Source organism: Hydra vulgaris, chromosome 06, assembly GCF_038396675.1.
Source record: "Hydra vulgaris chromosome 06, alternate assembly HydraT2T_AEP".
NCBI classification, from domain to species: Eukaryota; Metazoa; Cnidaria; class Hydrozoa; order Anthoathecata; family Hydridae; genus Hydra; species Hydra vulgaris.
This window is the reverse complement of record NC_088925.1, coordinates 46,912,165-46,925,550: the sequence shown is the minus strand read 5'-3', so window position 1 is coordinate 46,925,550 and position 13,386 is coordinate 46,912,165. Positions and strand designations below refer to the sequence as shown.

The 13,386-nt window shown below is 28.0% G+C and overlaps 1 long non-coding RNA gene across 2 annotated transcripts in view; it reads right to left on the bottom strand.

The window, feature by feature from the left end:
• The window catches only part of LOC136081914 (uncharacterized), a 39,973-nt gene extending 38,171 nt beyond the window's left edge, over window positions 1-1,802 (bottom strand). Inside the window, exons 1-2 of one of the 2 annotated variants that reach the window (XR_010639243.1) lie at window positions 1,713-1,802; window positions 271-317 (exon numbers count right to left, since the gene is read on the bottom strand). This is a non-coding gene — a long non-coding RNA (uncharacterized LOC136081914). The remainder of the gene's footprint in view (window positions 1-270; window positions 318-1,712) is intronic. The other variant, XR_010639242.1, reaches the window with a different exon arrangement.
• Between the last annotated feature and the right edge of the window lie 11,584 nt (window positions 1,803-13,386).

The window sequence follows — 13,386 nt, the reverse complement described above, 5'->3', positions numbered from 1 at the left end:
TTTACATACAGTAAATATTATTGCCAAAATACTTTTGCTATTCAGGTATTCTATAAATATTGCAAAATGTGATTTATATATTGATTTTATTTGAGAATGTTGGTTATAAAGAACACCTTCAATTAAAATTTAAGTTTTAAATTTGATTTGGAGGGTGTTACTAATAAAAAATTAGAAAACATTTAGTTGTTTTTATAAGAAGCATCTGTAACTCTTTATGTGCGTACAATTTTAATACATATAAAATAAATAAAAATAGTATAAATTTACTGAAAACTTCTTGGCTTGTAATGTCTTCTACCATTTTTCTCAATATTCTATGAATATATATATATATATATATATATATATATATATATATATATATATATATATATATATATATATATATATATATATATATATATATACATATATGTATATATATATATATATATATATATATATATATGTATATATATATATATATGTATATATATATATATATATATATATATATATATATATATATATATATATATATATGTATATATATATATATATATATATATATATATATATATATATATATATATATATATATATATATATATATATATATATATATATAGAGAGAGAGAGAGAGAGAGAGAGAGAGAGAGAGATTTTTTCTTTTTTTTAATGTTCTATAAGCTAAAATATAAATATATATAGCGAATAATTTCTTTAAAATAAAAAATTGAAAAATTTTATTAAATAACCATCGAAAGTTGATTTTTGTTTTATTTTATTTTTTATTTAATTAAGTAAAATAAAAAATCTTTTTTTTAAAAAAAAAGCTTTATTTAACTGCTTTTACTCGTTCAAATTGTCGTTTAATAATTAATATCAAAAAATTCCCTCGCAGGTTGCGAGGGAATTTCTTAATATTAATCACCCTCGTAGGTTTGTCGCAAATATCCATTGCAGAGGTAGCCTATCATTTAAACATCAGCATCAAAGTCATGAAAAAAAAGTTTAAAAAATTCTTTAAACTGCAAAATGAGACATTTTCTGTCTTATGACTTTATGTCATTTATTTTACTGTTTTTAAAAAAACTCATTCAAACAACAAAATAAAAATAAAGTGCTAAATTTTAAATGAAAACAATGAGTTTAAATAAAATAAACAAATTATATAGTTATGATCAGGGCCACCGAGAGCTTTTATGACGCCCGGGGCATAGCAGCGATAAGGCTATAAACATACATTATTTTAAATTAAAAGCATGTACAATTATGCAAGTTAATCATTGCGTTCTTATTTCTAGTAATGTTACTTTACATCCATATTTCCGAGAAAAACTGCTTAAACCTGTTTATTGCAAATTTGCTATCATTAGTCGCTTTGAAAAATTTTCTTTTATCAATTCAATCAATTATAGATCTATATTCTGAAAATAATTTTTCACGGCTATTTACTATAATTAGAGATGTACTAGCTATAATTAGGGATGTACCGGAATTCCGACCGGTATTTGTGACTTTTTAAAAATTGTTTATAAATATTTTTGTGACCTCAAAAAAATAATTTATACATATACAATTAATCATTTTAATAATGATAAAATATCAGTAATGACAATAATAATGATAATAAAATTAATAACAATAATAAAAAACAAATAAAAATATTATTTAATTTTAACAATAGTAATAATAATAAAGTAATAATTTAAGTAAATCAGTATTACTTTCCATACAACAATCGTTTATACCATAGTCATAATAACATATAGTTCGGCCTGTTGTGCTGTTTTCCCAGAATTCTGTTGTTTTTTAACAATAAAAATTCAAAATTTGAATTTATGTTGAAAATAGTTTATTTATCGTGCCCAGACTACCAATAAGTGCACAAAAATCTAAAAAATGGCAAACTTTGGTGAGGAACAGTCGATTGATTCTCTTATATTAGATCTAGAATCAGATGTTTTTTTTGAAAAAAGTAAGTTTCTTAACAATGTTGATGCTTTTCTTACAGAAATTGAGAATGGAAGCGTTTCAAACAACTCTAACTGCCAGCAGTGTGTGAAAAAATGTAAATCAGAGAAAGGACTCAAACGTTACATAACAACACATCACTCTAAGACTGACTCTTCAACACTCCAAATAAATGCAACAACTGATATTAAGCGTGCGTGTACTGCAGACAAGTTCATAACTTTCATTAAAAAAAGCATTAAATTTGTGCAAAACGATCTTTGCTATATCAGAGATGAGCTTTAAAGGTACAGTTTCTCTGAAGATGATGCGAAGCATACATTTGATCTAATAAAGGAAGTTATTGAAAATTTTAATGGTGATGCAAAAGTTTTTTATCCACAATTTTACAAAGTTGCTGGTCAGAAAGGTTTTATGAAAAAACTAACAGATAAAACCTCAGCTCTTGTAGGGTATGACCTTGCAAATCACATTTTGGCTCACTTGACTAAGTCTAAAAATGCCACCTCAGTTTTAATTATTGATGATGAAATTAAGTTTACAGATAAAGAAAAAAATTTAATTGAATATTTGGGTGGGTATGTACTTTTTATCGAAGGATACGTTATTCAAAAAGTTGGCAAACCAGATTTTGTCAAGAAACACTCTCAATTCTGTTGGCTGGAAAAATTGAAGAAAATAATTCTAATTATTTTGATGATTATAATCATGATACTGATAAAAAATTTACTAGTTTAAAAAATCAAGTTGGTCTTTGGTCTATATCTTCTGATGATCACCATTTAAAATAGCAGAAATAGCATTCAGAAAATCAACAAAAATTTTAAGTAAAAATATTGACTGCAGCAAGATGACTGCAGAGTTACTTCAAGATGTTGGGGTTTTATCTCACTTCTCAAAAATTTGCAATGTTTCTTCTACCAAAGGATCTAAAGAAATGTCTCTCAATCTTCCGGACCATCTTTTAACTCTTTATATTCGTGTTCGCTCATTTTCCTATTTAAAGGACCTTGTAAACTTGCATAAAATCAAGTCTAAGAACAAAAGAACAAATTCATTAAGAAAAGAAATCAAGAAAAGAACTTTGAACTCCACTGAATAGTTTAGATAAAAAATAGACATGAGAAAAGGTTATTTTCATAGCCACAAATGTCATTAAAAACATATTCTTGCATAGGAGCTTTATTGCAGCATGATGGAGAGATGCAATGATTAATAAAGTGAGAACCAAATGAAATTAAGTAAGTTTTTATTTTTATTTTTTTTTTAATTTCAAATTTTATATAATCAAAAGTTTTAATAGTTTAAAAATTTATTTTTACTATTTTATTAAAACTATTTTATTGAAATAATTTTGAAATAAATAATCTTAAGAATTTTATTTAAGCTTCTTCTTTCTTTGTAACACAACTTCAACTTAAGAGTCACTTTTCAGCCTCCTAGAGAATTTTAAAGGTTAACAATGTACCTTAATCCTTTCATCTCACTATTATCAAGAAGGGTTCCTAAGTCTTGAATACTAAAAAAATAGTATTCAAGACTTGGGAACCCTTCTTGCAAATACTAAGGACAAATGTGTATGTATATATATATATATATATATATATATATATATATATATATATATATATATATATATATATATATATATATATATATATATATATATATATATATATATATATAGACACACACACACAACTATTTTATACAAGTAATGCTTTTATAAGGTTTGTGGCTATGAAAATAGCCGTTTTTAATTTCCTTTTTTTGATGAGTTCAATTTTTGTTTCAATTTCAGAGCGGTAATTTCTCTTTGGTAAAGGTCTTTTGTTCAGGATTATTATCAAGACTATTAGTTAGACCTATAATTGGTTTGAAAGTACATTGGTTACTTATCGTATTGTTATTATACCAAATATCATGTAAAGATGGGTTATCCTTTCTTCTTCCAATGGCTTGTTGTTGGCCAAAATAATTTTCTAATGAATCTTGACATAGCCGTTCAGTTAAAACTTATTGGACACCCATATTTGAAAGTTATTTAATTAAATCAATTACTGAGTGAACAGTAATATTGATCCCTTCATATGTTTGCCAAGATGAAAACATATTACCCCGATCAGCCTTAGTAAAATTTCCAGGGCTTTGATCTATAGACAATTTCCAATCTTCAAAAAATTTAAAAAAAACTTCAGTCAACCATATTAGCCTTTCATTATTCATCAAATAAAATGGCTTGGAAAATCAATTTTGATTTCTAGTGCAATCTAAGGCCTTGTTAAGAAGCGTTACACAGCTATCACTTGTAGCAATTACTTTAAGATTGCATGAAAGCTCTAATATAAGGGGAATGATTGAATAGCTTGGATGTTTGTAGTAGCAAAGTTTGCAAAACTATATTTAAAAGGGTTTGAAATACATTTCACAAGAAAAACAAGGATATGTGTTGCAGTTTCATCAACGTTGTTAAGAGTTGCTTAGTTAATATTTGTGTCACCAAGATCAACAAATCCAATAAGATCACCAGAATACTTATCCTAAACCAAATTTCATTTCATCAAATAAAAGAGTAATAAACCGTTCTTGCTCAGAGAAATCCTTTAACTTTAAATTTAATTCATTGACAATTTCATGGTTAAATCCTCTTTGTGGTTGGATATAGTTTTTGTAGTCTCTTAAACGCCTTTGACTTGGTAAAATTACAAATCCAGAATCTGTCTTTTCATTAAAACGAATTTCTTCATAAGTTGCAGGAGACTTTGCAACAAGACCTAAACAATAGCGAATAATCATTGGGTGATAACGAATTCCAAGTATTTAAGTATTTTTACTGATCATCCTAAAATAGCTTCATAAATGGAGTGACTGTCCTATAAGTTTTTAATATGATTGAAAACAAGTCTTTGTGTCATCGCTGACAAGATAAGAGGATTTACTTAATTCCTTTTGCATTTCTTTTATGTTCTCTTTTAGCAATTTATTTTCTAAACAATAATTTTGTAGGGTTAATTTTACACGTTTTGGTGCAGTTTTAGAAATTGTTTAGCTGGAATAAGTAATTTATCACTATTTTTTTGAAAAGGTATTTTTTCTTGAGACTGAAGACATTGGCATGCCTTACAAATTTTATCCTTAGTAATAATAACTTCGCATGAAAGAGATCGGATATGTTCTGTTTGATTTAAAGGTAAAGAATAACTATTAAATAATTCAAACTTTTTAGGTATAAAATAAGATATCCAAAGAACTAACTGATTTATTTGTAATACCAGGACATACCATATATGATATCAAAATATAAATAAGGTTAGAAATAGTTGTATTAAACATTGACCTTTTTAAATGCAAGTATATTTCATGATTATCTGGTAGAAGCCATAAAAATATACGAATAGTAAATGAGAGGCTATCGTCAATTTCGAACTTCGGAACAGTGTGAACATTATCTATCTTAGTCAATTTTAAAAAGGTTTCACTAGCATTTATATCCCAGTCAAATTACTATTAACTGTTTCATCTGATGTAGAAGGAAAAGCTGATCTCTTTAGGGATATAGAAGAAGCTGATCCTCGTGCTTTGGAAATAAGCAAACATAAAGAAGGGCATTACAGTGAAAAGCTTTTAACTGGAAGATTTAATGTAGGTAGTGAACCAGGCTTGAGAGTAGTTTTAATTGGATTGACAATTAACATCTAAGCTTCGTAATATTTTTCGTAAATAAACAATTTTTTTTTATTTGAGTCTTTAGGCTTTCCTCAATTATTCTATCTTTAGTTATAATGTGTATAAGTTTTTCTCTTCATTCTTTGTTGAAATCATTATTGGTGGATGGTATCTTAAAAAGTGAAACACCTTTATTTCTTCGAGAAGTACCACAACCGAAAATGGAGCAATTAGCACCAGGCATTTGCAAATACCAAGGATAAATCAACAACCTTTTTGTAAATATTATTCTTAAATGAGTCTGTGTTTACAAACAGTGTGCACTGGTTGACTGGTTTCTAAAAAAACGCTAACAATAAGATAAACAAAAGCACTCTTCAACTGGCCAGACTATGTATTTTATGACTATGTTTATACATACAAAGTTACAGTTTTAAACAGTAATAATCTGACAAAACGTAACAACCACTGATCTCAAAATATAACTGAATAGCGTATACGGCAAATTTTTTGAAGCTAGTTTTGGCCTCTCAAGATGGCAACGGTTTTGGTTGATTACAAATGAAGAAATTTTTGATACGAACTTTTATATCATTTATATATATATAAATATTTTTAAATGTACAAGCTGCAAATATAAATTTAATTTTCGATTTTACATAATAATTTTTGAAAAAAACGCAATATTACATATTTACGTAAATTTTTAAATTATGTAATGTTTAACAAAATATACTCTTAACAAAATGTTTATATAATATCTTGCTTTTTTAAAGAAAAATAAATGTTATTAAATAAGATAAAAATTTTCAGTTTTTTTAATTAAAATTAGTTTATTTAACATTTGAAAAGAACAAATGAGAAAGTAGTAGTTATCCAAGTTAATAATTTCCAAACAACTTTCCAATAATTATTTTAAGTTTGAAAAACTGAAATAATTTTATTCATATTTTGTTAATTTTTCATTCATTAACTTTCTTTTAATCTTAGTTTTACTATAAATTATTTGTTTAACATTTTTTATAATACAATTTATGCACCTTTTAGTTCTTAACTACCCAATGCTGTGTGCTATAAGGTTAATAACACAACTGCATGGTAGGCAGCTGAATATCTTTTTATAATAAACTATTATGAAATTATTTTTTACAAATAGATATTACATATATATATATATATATATATATATATATATATATATATATATATATATATATATATATATATATATATATATATATATATATATACAGTGGGCAAAATAATTGTCCGTACATTAATGAAAAATAAGGCTTTTTGAAAAACGCTCTAAAACTTTAAATGATAGAAAAAAATAAATTAAACCAATAGATAGCGCACAAGAAAACAAATAAAAACGATACACTATTTTGAATTTTCTCCCGACAATTTAAATTATAATTAAATTATTTAAAAGTTTTAAAAATTTTAAAAACAAAAAATTGTCCGTACATTTGATTTATAAGGTAAAATTTTGTTTATAAATGATTTTTATATTAATATCTTGTACTTTTAGGTTAAATATTACTATAATAAATAAAAATAAACCTTTTCTTAACTACGTGGCTATGATGGAAGGAAAAAGAAAAGAATATAGTATTGACTTACGAATACGAGTAATTTTTGATAGGGAAAATGGATTATCAATTAAAAAAGTTGCAAAAATGTTGAAAATACCACCAAGCTCTGTTCAATATATATGGGAAAAGTATTTAAAAACAAAATCAGTGGCAAATAATGGTGTACGAGGCAGAAAAAGATCAACAACACCAAGAGTTGACAGGTGCATAGTTAGGAAAATCGAGCAGAATAGAAGAAAAAATGCCGTAAAAGTATCAAAAGAGCTGGAAAATGAATTAAATATTAAATTATCGCCACAAACAATTAGGAACAGACTGCATGAAGCCAATATTTTTGAACGGACGCCTCGGAGAAAACCATTCATTAGCCTAGTGAACAAGAGAAAACGGTTGCAGTGGGCAAAGGAACACGTTCTGAAGAATGATACATTCTGGAATATGATTATTTGGTCAGACAAGAGTAAATTTAATTTATATGGAGCTGATTGTGGTGCAAAAGTTTATAGAAGAGTCGGAGAAGAATATTATGTAAAGTGTTTGAAGGCAACATTTAAATTTTGTGGTGGAAATGTTATGGTCTGGGGCTGCATGAGTGCGTCCGGTGTTGGCAAAATTGAATTTATTGATGAGAAAATGGATCAACACTTATATAGATCCATATTAGAACGGAATTTGGTGGCTTCGGCAGGAAAATTAGGACTTTGAATGGAATTTATATTCCAACATGACAACGATTCAAAGCACAAAGCTGGATCTGTAACCAGATATCTTGCTGCAAATGGCATTAACGTGTTAGATTGGGTTGCATAATCGCCCGATTTAAACCCTATAGAACATTTATGGTCGGTGGTGGAAAAAAGAATGAAAGATCGAGCTCCAAAGAATAAAAACGAGCTCAAGTAATTGGTTTTAGTTATTTGGTCATCAATTAATCAAGAAATTACGTCTAAACTCGTCTCATCAATGAAAAATCGTTGTAGAGCAGTTATTGAAGCTGGTGCACGTAAGAGTATTTGACGATTTTAGCTGGCAAAAATTATTTCTCTCTTTTTAACAGCTGAAAACTTTAGCATATGACAAGAAATTGTAAATTAAATGTAATTTGTACAAATTTAAGCCAGTGGCGTTCAATATAGGGGAAAGATGAGTACTTTAGGGATTTCATTTTATTCTATTCAATAGGATTTGAGGAAATAAAAGATATATTATTTTTCAAACTTTATTATGGTAAATAACATACTATATTTTGATATTTAATTAGATTCCACTTCGTCATTGTCAGAATATTCTTCATTTTCGTTGTTTTCAGTGTCGGAATCTTGGACTTCTCCAGGAAGAAGCAATTCCACAGCTTCTTTTGAAAAAGGCTTTGTAAGTTTGTGTTTCTTTTTCCCAATGCTGGACAACAGATGGTCGGATGTTAACAATAACCTATTGATGATATCTTGGTTACAATCTTTTCTAGAAAATTTTCTAGCATAGCTAAGTCTGTACTCCCGGAAATGTTTGTTTCTGGCTTCGGCAGCCTCTTCCGACAATTGTCCAATTGGAAAAAGTGCATTCTCTACTATATCAGGACCATGTACTAAAACTTTATGCAGAGTTGGAGTCATTGGACACCAGGGGTATAGTTCAACATAAAGCTTTGCAGTATCCAAAGTATACTGTCTGAACTTTTCTACATCAATCTTGTGGCCACTGGAAATTACTTCTAGGAGAATTTTCATTCTGGAAATTCAACGGAAGACTACTCCAGTGATATCTGCAAATGTTTCCGGGTCGTTGAAGAATCTCCTGCTTGTGTTGCCGTTATTGGTATTCCCAAATCCAACCTTAGGTATGTCGACAAGAATGCCCATTTTGTTCTTGAATTCATCTTGGATTTTCTTTTTCCTATCTGAGATAAGTCTCTTCTCATCTTCATTCAGCCTTTTCTGCCATTATTTTACAGGCAATTTATATGATAGGTGAAGGAGACTTTCAAAACACCGTATTCTAGCATGCAGAATGGATAGTCCAAATTTGTAGCTGCTTTGATTGCCAACACATGTTCTGTCCAAATCATTAAATTGTCTTGATGTTGCTCCACAATTATAATATCGCATGGTTGATTTAGTGGAGGTTGCTGCGTTACAGACTTTTCCGTCAATCATAGTTAACATCATCACATGTTCTACTGCTATGTCTTGAAGTTGAGTTGGTTTCAAGCCTGCAATTTTGTTTTCCATGTAAGCAATTTCTTCAACTATTACATCAGCAGTTTCTTTTATAAACCTAATTCGAATTGGCCTGCAAAACCTTAGAGACGATGGTGTAGGGTTTTGCCAGATAACCTTTTTATTTACTCCACAAGTTAGCTGTAATGGAACCATTGAGCATTGAAATATACTGGCATCAGAATTAGAGTCATCCTCAAACTTTTGATTAAACTGTGTCTGCTGGAAGCCATAACAGACTTTGTAAGTCTACTTCAGCTAAACTTTCTGTGACTGTGAACGAATCAGGATCAGGATAGCATGTTTTTTTTTCTTCGACCAAAATACTGTAGCAGGGCCGTTGCTTCTTGTCACTTGTACGTACGATTTCATATTGAGATTTTGTTAGGCCTGCGTCAGTAAATATTAAAAGAGCCTCTAACGGTGTCAATGATTTTTTTGTAGGTTCAAGACTGCCGCGATAGGCTTTTTTATACTTTTGCTCGTTTGAGAGATGTTTTAAGATCTTTGAGGACGGTTGCAGCACTTCTTTTGCCACTTGTTGTCAAACAAGTTTCAGCTGCAAAAACAATAACTTCTGGTTCCACATCTTTCCTGAGCTGTTCTGTTTTTCTCCTTTTTCATCGTTCACTAGAATCGACAAAACTTTTTCTTGGTCGTCCTGCTGATGATGGAGTGGATGGGGTACCCAGTATTTGGAAACTCCCTTGCAGCCAAGGGCCATGCTTCTTAATAAATATTTCATGAGTTCTGGATGAAGACGACCACATTTTTCTAAAAATAGCTTTCAAACTCGACATTTGACGCTTGTATACTGTTTTTAGTTCTTCGGTATATTGATTTCTTGATAACAAATTTTTGAGTCCATTTTTTCATTGAAATTTGGAGCCTCCTGCTGCTGAATACTGTTGTAAAAATCCAAACAAGAGATTGTTTGCATTCCTGATGACCCATCTAGAAAAAAAAATTAAGTTGAAAAACTCATCTTGGACCTTAATGTGCTTAGAACATGATTAAAATTTAGATGGCATCAACAGGCAGTTGAAATTAGGATTTTTAAATAGCTAGTGGTATAAACTCATAGAAAAACGAAAAAAACTAAGAGCGTTTCAATGCGCACTACAGCTTTTTCACTTTTAAAGTCAAAATTTACTTTAAAATTCGTTAAAAAAATGCTAAGTTTCATGGTACATAACTTTTGTGGTAATTAATATTTCAAAACGGTAGTAAGAGTAAATAATGTACTTACCTGTCATAGATTCATCCATGATATAACACTGTAAAACTTCTGTTGTAAACACTTGTACACAGCTTCAATAAACACCACTAAAATTGCTCGTAAACAAAATGAACCACGCAGATATAGATCGGATATTTAACTAGACTGTGTAGTTCCAATTACTACTTTTATAACCAAACCATTAACTGCTCATTAAGCGACCATTATCGAGAGATAATAAGGGTAGGTAATTAAGTGGGTACGGCCACTTTTAATAATTTCAATTTTGGCCAGCTAAAATCGTCAAATACTCTTACGTGTGGTGGTGGTCCAACAAGATATTAATTTAATTTTAACTAATTTTAATTTAAAAATTAACATAGTGTACGGACAATTTTTTTGTTTAAACTCTTAACTCTTTTCAAATAAACTTGTATAACTTTTCATATATTAATATATTTTTAACTAATACACTTAAAATTACTTTAATATTATAATATTTCTTTAAAAACTCTTAATTACAACTATCTAAATACTTTTAAATCTAAATACTTTTAAATGTTGTTTTGATTAAATATAGATACTTTTCATTAATGTACGGACGATTATTTTGCCCACTGTATATATATATATATATATATATATATATATATATATATATATATATATATATATATATATATATATATATATATATATATATACATATATATATATATATATATATATATATATTTGTTTTTCTAGTTAATTTGGCAGCCAAACTGCCCAATGAGCTGAAGGAAAATAAGTTGTTATCAATTATAGCTGAGTTAAACATAAAGAGCTAGTTCAATTAATATTTTCGAGAAATCGACTGATCTCAAAAGAGCACTTGCAATTGCATTTTGAATTCCTATTTCATTTGGAAAGTTGCTATCTATTAAAGCAACCAATTAATTTGGAAACACCTTTTAGTTTCTTTGCATATGATAATAACACTTATGGTTGATTTAATCAAACCTCTTCTGTCTTTGAATTTTTAAAAGCTATTTTGTAATGAAAAGGGAATACTTGTGCATTCTGACATCTAATGAAGATATTTTTTTTTTGAAGTCATTTTATCTAGCAATATATGAGATCAAAGCTTTTTTGTATTTAAGTAGATTGTTGCAGTTTGGAATATCTGCATTATCGTGATCACTAACAGTTGGTTCTTTCTCCAAAAAACCATATTTTCTTATTAATTCAATTTCAGTCAAAGATATTTTAGTACTGGAGTCAGCAAAAGAATCGTCTGAAACATATTATATATGAGTTTTATCTCTGATGCTCAGTTTTCATTTGAACATTGAACGCTACTTTGCATCAAAAGTCATTTATATGTGGCTGTAAATTGTTGGCAATTGATATTGCTGTTAAACATTTCTGCAGATCTCACAGCACCAAAAAAGAGCTCTAGATGGTTTTGACTGTGTTTAGATGTCAATAAATAATTTAATGGTGAACCTTCTTTTTCAACCCAGTCGAGAAATTTACCTTGAACAGATTTAATTGCTGCCAAATATCCAATGAAACCAGTTTTTCAATTATGCAAGATCATTTGTGTACTAGCAATCTCTTTAAGACTAATGATATGATATGTATCCTTTTGCAAATCGTTTTCTTAAATTTAATATATCATATAATCAATATATTATGCGAATAAACTCCAAATATAATTGTATTGAGGAATTATCCTTCAAACTATAAAAAACTTTTATTTACTTTTAATTTGTTTTAAGAGTTGTTATAAATAACTATAATTCAGGCCTGGTTTTTTTTGATCGGTATTAGTGACACTTTAGAATATTTTATTCAAATAGTCTATGCAATAATAGAATTCAAGTATAATATAATTCTAGAAGGAACCCCAGAGTTTTTGTATACTGACAGCACTCAGTTAACAATTAATGCAGCATTTGTACAAAATGGCATCAAAAAATAGAGAATATAAAATTGTAGGTAGAAATGATTGCCGCTTACCATGCTGTTATGTTCTTAACCTTCTAGCATACAGCATTGGGTAACTAAGAACTAAAAGGTACATAAATTATACATAAGACTTGACTAAATTTGTAAATGCCATTTAATAATAAATTCAATTATTCAAAAAAATAATTTCTTATTTTTCTCTAACATTTATAAAATTAATTTGTTTTCTTTTATTTTTAATAAATTTATTAGCTCATTTAATTATTTTCTTTCGCAGTTTGATAAAGCCATATAAAACGTATATTGGCTTCACCGCTAGGATCTAAAATCGCCGCCATCTTGGGAGGCCAATTTTGGCTTCAACTTTTTCGGAAAAAACAATCGAATCCGCTATCCAGTTATATTTTGAGATCAGTGGTAACAACTAACGATGACATAAAAACGATTATTATTAATATAAAGATTTGGTAAATATATTAATTACAGTTGTTATCATATAATAACCAAAATATATTGCAAAGATTATGACCATATAAATAAATAAGATATAAACAGAAAAACACTGAAAAAATCATAACAAAACAAGTTACAACAAACATTACAAACAAAACAAAAAATTACGCAAAGTGCTTTTGGCAACAAAAAAAAAACATAAGATTAAAAATAATAACAATAATAAAGAAAGAAAATAATGATAATATACAGTATATTAAAACATATAACAAATGGCTAAAATAAAAATAAAAACAAACAATATTTGACTGTATAAAAAGTG